Genomic DNA, 12,525 nt, shown 5'->3' on the forward strand with positions numbered 1-12,525 from the left:
CAGTTTTGAAATTCGGAGAAGGATTGTGATGACCAACAGATGCTACTATGGTTTAGTTTAGAAACAAGGCCACATCCCGCCAGACCAAACTCACACTCTACAAGCCGCTGATATGGATCTGAAGCATGGGTACTTGCGCAAGTAGATGAGGCAGCTCTTCGGGTGTTTGAAAGAAAATTTCTCCGAAAGATCTGCAGCGGCAACAGTAGCTAGGTCATGTTGTGCGAATGAATGAGAATGCCCCGGCTCAAAAGGCATATAAAAGCGTATTGGAATTCATTCAGCAATATTTTTTTGCGTGAATTTTTTAAAGAATATTTTCTCAAGAACTTTTTTTCAAGAACCCAGTATATGCGTGGATTTTATATAGAAAGTCTCTCATAAGCAGGAGATCATAACGCAATCTCCAACAGATATTAGACAAAAACATACTACTTGAGGGTCGACAACTTCTAAAAACGGGTAGGAATTTAATCTACAGCCCAAAAGAACTTAAGAAAGGTTCATAGGTTTAACTTCTTCCGTAAAAGAAAATAGCAGTGATTAGTTTTTCACTATTTAATGTCGGGAACAGAGGAAATATTTTATGTAAAATAAATTACAGACCTCATATTTGGGGTATACAAATTGTCCTAACATGTTTTTTAGTTCCATTTTTTTATTTTCTAAAGAAGTAATTTTTTCCCTAGTTACATTACTCAAATTCCTTTTCCACAACTTAGTTACTACTTCCCTTTTATCACCCATCGAAGTTGATAACAGCATTCTCCATTTTCCTAATAAAAATGTTCATTACTGTAAATAAAATATGAGAATTCCGACTAATAAAAAATATTTCAACTGAAAGTAATTTCCAACAGCGAGAGGACCATGCCATAAAAAATATTTTCCAATTTCCATCCGGCAGCTAATATCACCTACTCTTCATTCGAGTTTGGAGAAATGGCAGCGTGGGACTCACATAAATAAAACACACACACACATTTATCATCTTTGTGTAGGACCTTTAACATTACGCTATGATACTTATCCTCCTGTCATTGAAACACCCCAGAGAGATGGTTAAGTGGACTCATATCCCAACAACTCGTTTGGAAAAGTAAAACATTTCGAGTTGTACCATTAAACACGATTTATAATGGAAATCATCGTCCGACCAAGGATGTCATCCATTGCAGTAAGAAATCGTGTTCTAAATATTACCTTCCGAACGAAGCTTAAAATGCAATTTCTATGTATGTTCAAGGGTGTGGGATGTGGACAAACATAGAAGGATTCAAGGATTGTGTGATGGAAGAAACCACCCGAAGGTGTTGGGGTAACAAATAATGAAAACATAAACACCAAGGACCCTGCAACACAACCGACATCAGCGAAGTAAAACACCAACAAGTGGAAATGGAAGGAACAAGCGTTGGTGTGTGTTGTGCAACATGATAAATTGCATTCGCAGAATTTTATCCCTAAATTCATTTTTCATGCCACCAAATAATGGCCAAATAAAATTTGTCGGTTGGTTCGTTGGTTGGCTAAGGGAATTTTATTTCATTCAACCGAGATATTGGAGATACAATGTAAAAAAAACCCAGCTTCCACTTTTATGCAGATGCACATGGCACACAAACACACTTACACAGATATCCACACCCACGCTCAAAAGGTCACATTCATATTTCGTCCTACACACGAATGCAATATCATAGCTGGTGGGATCCTCTGCTGCATTACATGCCAAACATGTTCCAAGTAGTTGTAAATCAAATTTGCAGTTTGACTTAATTTTTCATAAAAAGGAGAAGATGAAGGGGAATGGTATGTTCACTTCCTAATAGAGTCGATTCAAAAAATTACAAAAATTTTCAAATGGTTTTGGAAAAAAAATCAGCTTTAGGCGTTTTATTGTTTCAATTGTACTGATATGTACCTCTATTCTGTAGTAAACTATGTTGTCAGGTCCTCAGGTCCGCCTTGTGTTGACATATTCTTGAAAAAAATATTCTTTAAAAAATCCACGCCTTGTGTTGACAGATTCTTGAAAAAAATATTCTTTAAAAAATCCACGCCTTGTGTTGACATATTTTTGAAAAAAATATTCTTTTAAAAAATCCACGCCTTGTGTTGACAGGATACTTGAAAAAATATTCTTTAAAAAAGCCACGCCTTGTGTTGACATATTTTTGAAAAAAATATTCTTTAAAAAATCCACGCCTTGTGTTGACATATTTTTGAAAAAAATATTCTTTAAAAAATCCACGCCTTGTGTTGACATATTTTTGAAAAAAATATTCTTTCTTGAAAAAATATTCTTTAAAAAATCCACGCCTTGTGTTGACAGGATACTTGAAAAAATATTCTTTAAAAAATCCACGCCTTGTGTTGACAGGATACTTGAAAAAATATTCTTTAAAAAATCCACGCCTTGTGTTGACAGGATACTTGAAAAAATATTCTTTAAAAAATCCACGCCTTGTGTTGACAGGATACTTGAAAAAATATTCTTTAAAAAATCCACGCCTTGTGTTGACAGGATACTTGAAAAAATATTCTTTAAAAAAATCCACGCCTTGTGTTGACAGGATACTTGAAAAAATATTCTTTAAAAAATCCACGCCTTGTGTTGACAGGATACTTGAAAAAATATTCTTTAAAAAATCCACGCCTTGTGTTGACAGGATACTTGAAAAAATATTCTTTAAAAAAATCCACGCCTTGTGTTGACAGGATACTTGAAAAAATATTCTTTAAAAAAATCCACGCCTTGTGTTGACAGGATACTTGAAAAAATATTCTTTAAAAAAATCCACGCCTTGTGTTGACAGGATACTTGAAAAAATATTCTTTAAAAAAATCCACGCCTTGTGTTGACAGGATACTTGAAAAAATATTCTTTAAAAAATCCACGCCTTGTGTTGACAGGATACTTGAAAAAATATTCTTTAAAAAATCCACGCCTTGTGTTGACAGGATACTTGAAAAAATATTCTTTAAAAAATCCACGCCTTGTGTTGACAGACAGGATACTTGAAAAAATATTCTTTAAAAAATCCACGCCTTGTGTTGACAGGATACTTGAAAAAATATTCTTTAAAAAATCCACGCCTTGTGTTTGGCAGGTCCTTGAAAAAATATTGTTTAAAAAATCCACGCCTTGTGTTTGGCAGGTCCTTGAAAAAATATTCTTTAAAAATCCACGCCTTGCGTTTGGCAGGTCCTTGAAAAAATATTCTTTAAAAAATCGACGCCTTGCGTTTGGCAGGTCCTTGAAAAAAATATTCTTTAAAAAATCGACGCCTTGCGTTTGGCAGGTCCTTGAAAAAATATTCTTTAAAAAATCCACGCCTTGCGTTTGGCAGGTCCTTGAAAAAATATTCTTTAAAAAATCCACGCCTTGCGTTTGGCAGGTCCTTGAAAAAATATTCTTTAAAAAATCCACGCCTCTGATAGGCCTTGAAAAAATATTCTTTAAAAAATCCACGCCTCTGATAGGCGTTGAAAAAATATTCTTTAAAAAATCCAGGCCTCTGATAGGCCTTGAAAAAATATTCTTAAAAAAATCCACGCCTCTGATACTTGAAAAATATTGTTTAAAAAACCCACTTAAATTTTAGCTCCAACATAATATTGAGTGCTATCAGGCATCGAAATAAAAAAATCTTAACTGTCATCTATCAAAAGTTGATATGTAAATAAATATATACCGATAAAAATATTTTCATTATGATGGATGGAAATAAATGATGGCGGCGGGGTGGAGGAATACATTTTTTAACTGAATTCGATGAAATTTGGTACATTGAGTTCTTATTGGGTAGCAAATCTCCCTATTAAAAATTATAACTATAGGTCCATCGGATAGCCCCCATATAAGGGTACCCCCAATTTTCGGTATTTTGAGGTTCTTGACCGCGTTTTTTAGCTGAATTCGCTGAAATTTGGTACTTTGAGTTCTTATTGGGTAGCAAATCTCCCTACCAAAAATTATAAATAAAGATCCATTTTTTCGGATAGCCCCCATATAAGGGTACCCCCAATTTTCGGTATTTTCGGGTTCTTGGGCTCGTTTTATAACTTAATTCTCTGAAATTTTGTACATTGGGTTCTTATTGGGTACCAAATTACTCCACTAAAAATTATAAATATATGTCCAGTTTTTCTGGTAGTCCCCATATAACGGTACCCCCAAATTTTTGGTATTTTGGGGGTTCTGATCGTATTTTTGGACCGAATTGACTGTAATTTAGTACGTCGAGTTCTTATTAGATAGCAAATCTCTCCACTATAAATTATAAATATTAGTCATTTTTTTCTGGTAGCCCCCATATAAGGGTACCCCCCAATTTTCGGTATTTTGAGGTTCTTGAACCAAATTCTTTTTATACCCTTCACCACACTGTGGTACCGGGTATTATTTGGGAATATGCATAGAATCACTTTTTAAGTCGATTTAAGCACGAAATTTGGCAAAGCGTAACAAATTAGATCTAGAACGATGTGTGTTAAGTTTCCTGAAAATCGGTTCAGATTTAGATATACCTCCCATATATATTTTTGTCCAATTTAATGTAAATGGTGCAGCAAAGTCCCTATATATCTTTCGATTTGCACGAAATTTGGCACAGCGTAATGAATTATCTCTAGACTGATGTGTGTTAAGTTTCCTGAAAATCGGTTCAGATTTAGATATAGCTCCCATATAGATTTTCGTCCGATTTAATGTAAATGGTGCACCAAAGTCCCTTAATATCTTTCGGTGTGAACTAAATTTGGCACAGCGTAATGAATTAGGTCTAGATGTGTGTTAAGTTTCCTGAAATCGGTTCAGATTTAGATATAGCTTCTTTATCTGACCAAATGAACAATTTAGTATCGGTTGCAGAATGACGTGTTTATGGTTCCAATTTCATTTTACTGATCCTTTAAAAATGCGACGTCTGTTAGGATTCATCTGTTGAATATACCCAAAGTGGTGAAGGGTATCATATAGTCGGCCCCGTCCGACTTTACTACTTTCCTTACTGGTTTTTAATTAGTTTTAATTTCTCATCGTATCCAACCTTGCCATTATGAAATCAGTAGTTAACAAATTAAAGGATAATTAATCTTTAATGAACATTCCTTTTCGATCGCATCTTCCACTTCCTCCTCCCCCTCATCCATCAGTATTTCAAGCGAAATGATTTAATTTCCAATTATAAGGACATACGGAGTCAATTGTTACATTAGTAATTACTTTTGTTTATCCTTTTCATCTGTACGAGGACATTCATCTACGCATTGACATACACCGACACAAAAGTTCGTGTACATAGATACATATGTATGTGTGCTTAATTAAAAATTCTTTAAACGACTGACAGGTAATTTGAGAATGACACAACAATGAAATATGTTGTCAAATAATAACAAGACATGGTTGTTGGTGGTGTTGTTGTTGCTGTTGTCATTGGTTTTTGCCGATGGACTCAATTAAATGGACATTATCGGATAATTACAATTTATAATATCATTTTTAATTGGATGCTGATGATGATGATAAGAAGCAGATCTAATGACAGACAAATTAGAATACGAATCGAATGAAAGTTTCACTATTGTCAAAGGATCGAAGGAAGTGTAGAGGCAGATATCACGTACCAAAGATTTATGTTTCACAAGTAAAAAAAGATCTGTCTTAGAACTGACAAGGTAGTTTTTAGAAGGAACGAAGGAGAGGGATTCTAAAAAAGAACAATTTTTCAAGGATATTTGCGGAATATTCAACGAAATATTTTCACAGTCGTGTATGATAAATTAATTTTCCTTTCATTTCCCCCCTTTGCACAGCTACTGCTTTCATTATCCTTTTTTTTATTAAATCCGCTACCATAAAATTCCAAATAAAAGGGGTTTAATCATCAACATCAGCATCTTCATAATCACCCATTCTAATTTGCATTTCAAATAGCCTCCTTTAGACAGACGACGTTAACATAATCTGTCTCCGTACTTTGTTTTTGTACATCTAATCGGAGGCATCTTTAATTTTTATGCCAGCAGCTTTCAGAATTCAATTTGCATAAAATTAATATTTTAATGAGCAGAATATTGAAGTGGATACACTTGACTGTATTAAAAAAAAAGCAGATGATGAGGCAGCACACCTTACATTGGTCTTGGCATTAATTCAATTTTTAAATTGAAAACACAAAAAAAAAAACCGTTTAGGAATTACAAAAACAAAACAAAGTTATTGCTGTAGGCCAATTTTCATTGAATCGGATAGGTGTGAATGGTGGTAGCATAATATTACCTTTACCATATGGATAATATGACGGCTTATTTATATGTAATGGATACGGATTTTTTATGTAAACATCTGGCCTCAATGATTTTTCGATAAAAATAATATGTTCTCAGTGACTGAGAAGTTTTTCCACAACTGAAGAAATCAGTAACTGAAGAATTTTTTTCCATAGAAAAAAGTTCTATTCTCAGTGACTGAGATTTATCTCTGCCCTAAGAACCTCAGGAATTTGTGTACCCTTCACCACACTGTTGTCTTTGTGCATATGTTTGTAACAGCCAAAAGGAAACAAGATAGACACATGGTTCCTTTTGAGAATAAGCTTAAAATCATTTTCTTAGTCGATTTATGCATGTCCGTTCGTCCGTCCGACTGTAGGTGTTAAATTGTAAACAAAGTACAGGTCGCATTTATGATCCGATTTGGATGAAATTTGGCACAAGTCACTTATTTGGCCCAAGGACGAACCCAATTGAAATTGAAGAAAATCGGTTCAGATTTAGATATAGTTACCGTCAGGGACAGTAAATTTATGTTTACTACATCGAGTTTTTTCATCTTGGACTACCCGGCCCCCCGAAATGAAATCCTGTATACGTTGCTGGCTCCCGTATATAGTTTCGTCCGATTTAAGGTAAAAGGTTTTTGCACGAAATTTTGCACAGAGTACTAAATTAGGTCCAGAATGATGTGTGGTAAATTTCATGAAAATCGGTTCAGATTTAGATATAGCTCCCGTATATAGTTTCGTTCGACTTAAAATAACAGGGGCACCAAAGTCCCTATATATCATTCGATTTTTACGAAATTTGGCATAGTGAATCAACTGAATTAATTCTAGAATGATGTGTGTCAAGTTTCGAGAAAATCGTGTCAGTGAAGGGTATCATATAGTCGGCCCAGTCCGACTTTTCTACTTTCCTTACTGGTTTTCTTTGGAAAAAGGGTTATTTTTTATATAAAAAGGATTGATCTTTTTCCTATGGAAACAAATCTTCAGTTACTGAGGACTGATGTTTTTTTTTATTGTTTTTTTTTTGTAGAAAAAATCCTCAATCACCGAGAACAGATTTTTTTTTGTATAGAAAAAGAATCTTCTCTCATTGAGGACTTATAATTTTTGCAGGAAAAATTCTGATTTTCTTCTTTAGAAAAATTACATCCTTAGTCACCGTGGACAGTCACTGAGAACAGATTTTTTCCACAAAAGAAGTTCTATGTTACTTACTTAGCTGGCTTGTGGCAGAACATTCGTTCCATAAGCCGAGCTTAGAAAATATTTCCAGACGCGTCGGTCTTTTGCGCAGTTTTTCCAAAGACCATTTTCGACAATGTTTTCTTCGACTTGATCTTTCCAACGTATTCTTGACGTTCCCCTTCTGCGTGAACCATCAGCTGGTTCGCTTTAAATGCTATCTGGGCTGAGGAATCTTCATCCATATTCACAGTATGATCTAGCCAACGTAGTTGCTGCAGCTCAATATGTCTAAAAATGGCAATGTCCGAGAATAGCTGGTACAACTTATGGTTCATTCGACGGCGATATTCACCGTCAACGCAGATCGGCCCATAGATCTTTCGAGTTGAGTTTGGTCTGGCGGGAGGTGACCTTGCTTTTGAGTTGTTTGCTCACACCATAGTAGCATCGGTTAGTCATCACTAACCTTCTCCGAATTTCAAAACTGATCTCATTCGTTTTATTTATGGCGGTACCAAGGTATATAAAATCTGTGACTACCTCGAAGCTGTAGTCATCAGTTTGATCTCCTCGCCAGACCCACTTTGGCAGACTCCTTCTCAATTTGTTCAAAGGTGGCTGTTACCGCTCTCAAATTTCGACCCATTATGTCGATGTCATCGGCGTAGGCGAGTAGCATGTGTTGTTTGGTGTACAGAGTGTCATTTCTGTTCACTATTGCCTCCCGTATGACCTCTTCCAGCAGGATGTTAAAAAGGTCACATGACAAACTATCACCTTGTCTGAATCCTCGTTCGGTATTAAAGGGCTCCGAGAGGTCCTTTCCGACTTTAAATGCTCATCTTGTGCCGGTTAAAGTTATCCTGCATAGCCGAATTAATTTTGCAGGAATGCCAAACGCAGACATGGCTTTATACACTTCTGAACAGATAGGGTTGTCGAATGCGGCTTTATAGTCGACGAATAGGTGGAATGTGTCCTTGTGTTTTTCGTGGGTTTTTTTCCAGTATTTGGCGCAGAGTGAGAATCTGGTCAATGGTGGATTTGCCAGGTCTGAAGCCACATTGGTGTGGTCCAATAATATCATTGACCATTGGCTTCAGTCGTTCACACAGTACACTGGATAGCACTTTATATGCGATGGGAAGGAGACTTATTCCTCTATAGTTGGCACATATCGTCTTGTCTCCTTTTTTTTGGACACAAGATGCTGAGGTTCCAATTATTGGGCATGCATTCCTCTAGCCACATTGTACTAATCAGCTGGTGCATGCTCCTTACCAGCATCTGACCGGCATCTGCTGCTTTATTATTCTTCAGCCGATTGATTGCTATTCTGACTTCATCTTGGCTAGGTGGTATACACTCTATTCCGTAATCTATTATTGGTTCTGGGGTATCCACTTCACTGCTTCTATTTGATACCAGAAGTTGTTCAAAATGCTCCTTCCTCAGCACGCTGTCTGTATCTGTCACCAGGTTTCCTTCTTTATCTGTACAGGAGGATGTGTCTGCACCAAAGCCTTCGGTTTGGTGTTTTGCCCGTTGGTAGAATTTTCGGACTTCATTCTGACTCCTGTACATTTCGATTTGCTCACGCTCTTTCTTCTATTTTCTGAAAATACATTTTTCCTCTCTCCTTTTCTTCCGATAGTTCTCCATCGCATTACGCTACGTTTTTCATATCAGTAGCATTACGACACTCCTGATCGTACCACAGTTTTCTTGATGGTGGTCTTTGGTACCCAAGTGTTGCTTTTGCTGCAGTTTGTAGGGAGTGGGTAATTTTCTGCCATTGTGCTTCTATATTATTAGGACAGTTTTTTCTATAGAAAACAGTTTTTTTCTACAGAAAACAGTTTTTTTCTACAGAAAACACCCTCAGTCACTGAGAACAGATTCTTCAGTCATTGAGGAACGTTTTTTCCATAGACAAAATAAAACCTTAGTGACTGAGGGGTTTTTCTATCGAGAAAAATTTGTCCTTAGTTACTGAGGATTTTTTCTATAGACAAAAACTGTCCTCAGTAAGATGGAAATTTATGGAAAAAATCTGTTCTCTGTGACTGAGGACCGATTTTTTTTCTATAGGAAAATATTTCTCAGTCACTGAAAATTATTTTTTTTCCCATAGAAAAAAATCCTCAGTCACTGAGGATTGATTTTTTCATAGAGAAATTCCTCAGTCACTGAGGACAGAATTTCTTCTATAGAAAAAAAATTCCTCAGTCACTGAGGATAGATTTTCTTCTATAGAAAAAAATCCTCAGTCACAGAGTACTGTTTTTTTAAGAGATAAAATTCCTCAGTAATTGAGGACTGATTTTTTTATATAGAAAAAAATTCTTCAGTCACTGAGGACAGATTTTTTCTATAGAAAACAATTCCTCAGTCACTGAGGACAGACCTTTTCTATAGAAAAAAAAATATTTTTCTATAGAAAAACATTTTTCACTGATGGAGATTTAATTTTTCTATAGAAAAAAATTCCTTAGTGGCGGAGATTAATTTTTTCTATAGAAAAAAAGTTCCTCAGTACCCTGATTTTTTCTTTAGAAATAAATTCCTCACTCAGAGAGGACTGATTTTTCTATAGAAATAAATTCCTTAATCGGTGAGGTCAGTCCTCAGGCCATCAGTCACTGAGGACTGATTTTTTCTAAAGAAAAAATAATCGTCAGACTCTGGGGACTCATTTTTTCTTTAGAAAAAATCTTTCTCAGCAGGACCATTTTCATTCTATAGAAGTAAATTCTTCAGTCATGGGGAAAAGATTTTTTCTTTAAAAAAAAGTCCTTCTCTATTAGTAACGGATGACAGATTTATATATTTAAAGAAATTCTCGTCTCTAGGTGGACAGATATACGAGGAATTAGAGGACAGGTGTACTAAATTTTTTTCCAACTGAAAAAAATTAATGAACACAAATTTCCTTTATAGGAAAATATTCTCTAATGAGGACATATAATTTTTTTCTATGGCAAAATTTTTCGTGAGTCTCTGAAGACATGTTTTTTGTTTCAATGGAAACAAATTGCCAGATTTTTTCTACAGTCCCTGAGTCCCACATCGAATAAAATTTCTCAGTCATTGATTTTTTCAGGACTGATTTTTTTCATTAAAAAGTGAAAGGTCGATATTTGTTTTTTTTATTGAAAATATGTCCTCGCCGGACCTAAGGACCTGACAACATAGTTTACTACAGAATAGAGGTACATATCAGTACAATTGAAACAATAAATCGCCTAAAGCTAATTTTTTTCCAAAACCATTTGAAATTTTTTGTAATCGACTCCATTATGAAGTGAACGTGCTATTCCTCTCCCTCTTTGCATTTTTATGAAAAATTAAGTCAAACAGCAAATTTGATTTACAACTACTTGGAACATGTTTGGCATGTAATGCAGCAGAGGATCCCACCAGCTATGATATTGCATTCGTGTGTAGGACGAAATATGAATGTGACCTTTTGAGTGTGGGTGTGAGTGTAAGTGTGTTTGTGTGCCCTGTGCATCTGCATAAAAGTGGAAGCTGTGTTTTTTACATTTTATCTCCAATATCTCAGTTGAATGAAATAAAATTCCCTTAGCCAACCAACCAACCCAACCAACAAATTTTGTTTGGCCATTATTTGGTGGCATGAAAAATGAATTTAGGGATAAAATTCTGCGAATGCAATTTTTCATGTTGCACAACACACACCAACGCTTGTTCCATGCATTTCCACTTGTTGGTGCTTTGCTTTGCTGATGTCGGTTGTGTGGCGGGGTCCTTGGTGTTTATGTTTTCATTATTTGCTTCCACAACCAACACCTTCGAGTGGTTTCTTCCATCACACAATCCTTGAACAAGTTGCATTTTATGCTCGTTCGGAAGGTAGTATTTCGAACACGTTTTCTTACTGCAGTGGATGACATCCTTGGTCGGTCGAATATTTCCATAATAAATCGAGTTTAATGGTACAACTCGAAATGTTTTACATTTCCAAACGAGTTGTTCGGGATGTGAGTTCACTTAACCATCTCTCTGGGGTGTTCCAATAACAGGAGGATAAGTATCATAGCGTAATGTTAAAGGTTATACACAAAGATGATAAATGTGTGTGTGTTTTATTTATGTGAGTCCCACGCTGCCATCTCTCCAAACTCGAAAGAAGAAGAGTAGGCGATATTAGCTGCTGGATGGAAATTGGAAAATATTTTTTATGGCATGGTCCTCTCGCTGTTGGAAATTACTTTCAGTTGAAATATTTTTTATTAGTCGGAATTCTCATATTTTATTTACAGTAATGAAAATTTTTATTAGGAAAATGGAGAATGCTGTTATCAACTTCGATGGGTGATAAAAGGGAAGTAGTAACTAAGTTGTGGAACAGGAATTCGAATAATGAACCTGGGGAAAAATTTACTTCTTTAGAATAAAAATATTGGAACTAAAAAACATGTTAGGACAATTTTTATAACCCAAATATGAGGTCTGTAATTTACTTTACATAAAATATTTCCTCAGTTCCCGACATTAAATCGTGATAAACTAATCTCTGCTATTTTCTTTTGTGGAAGTAGTTAATCCTATGAACCTTTCTGAAGATCTTTTGGGCTGTAGATTAAATTCCTACCCGTTTTTAGAAGTTTTCGACCCTCAAGTAGTATGTTTTTGTCTAATATCTGTTGAAGATTGCGTTATGATCTGCTGCTTATGAGAGACTTTCTATATAAAATCCACGCATATACTGGGTTCTTGAAAAAGTCTCTTTAAACAATCCACGTATTTGTTGACTACTTGAAAAAAATATTATTCAAAAAAACCAAATCACGCCTTGTGATTACTGGTCCTTGAGAAAATATTCTTTAAAAAATTCACGCCTTGTTTTTTTAATTGGAAAAAATATTCCTTGTTTTCATATCGAAATTTAACTACTTACAAATAAAGATTCCTGAATGAATTCCAATACGCTTTTAAATGCTATTTGAGCCGGGACATTCTCATTCATTCGCACAACATGACCTAGCTACCGTTGCCGCTGCAGATCTTTCGGAGAAAT

The sequence above is a fragment of the Musca vetustissima genome, unplaced genomic scaffold (assembly GCF_032173495.1).
Source record: "Musca vetustissima isolate MV318-11 ecotype Yass unplaced genomic scaffold, APGP_CSIRO_Mvet_v1 utg42822, whole genome shotgun sequence".
Classification (NCBI taxonomy): Eukaryota; Metazoa; Arthropoda; class Insecta; order Diptera; family Muscidae; genus Musca; species Musca vetustissima.